General features: G+C 37.6%; 1 long non-coding RNA gene across 1 annotated transcript; it reads right to left on the bottom strand.

Moving 5' to 3' along the window:
* On the bottom strand, positions 1–319 carry LOC109954437 (uncharacterized). The gene is made up of 3 exons (XR_002274128.1): positions 258–319; positions 89–151; positions 1–11 (listed from the first exon to the last, which is right to left on the bottom strand). It is a non-coding gene; the product is annotated as an uncharacterized LOC109954437 (long non-coding RNA).

Below are 319 nucleotides of genomic sequence, written 5' to 3'. Positions count from 1 at the left end.
AACAGTTTGACCTGGTGAATAAAAAAACTTTCAAACTTTAAAAATAACAAATATATTGAGTGATTTATGAAAATGTGTCCTACTGTACCTCTGGTCTGTGTTGTATATGGCTTGTTTTCTACAGTAGTGTCAGTTTCTTGTGTGTACATCTCTGTGGTACAACATATTGGTGAAGTCAGTTGGGCAGACAGCAGTGTAAGAAACACACCATGTGTTAATATTTCACATCATACCAAACAGAGCAATAACCTTCATACCTGATGCTGGTTTCACTGGAGATACAAAAGTGGAAGCATTAGGCCTGCTGTCAGTCAGACCT

The sequence above is a fragment of the Monopterus albus genome, unplaced genomic scaffold (assembly GCF_001952655.1).
Source record: "Monopterus albus unplaced genomic scaffold, M_albus_1.0 scaffold13157.1, whole genome shotgun sequence".
Lineage (NCBI taxonomy): Eukaryota > Metazoa > Chordata > Actinopteri > Synbranchiformes > Synbranchidae > Monopterus > Monopterus albus.
The sequence above is the reverse complement of the archived record's forward strand: the minus strand, read 5'-3'. Positions and strand labels throughout refer to the sequence as shown.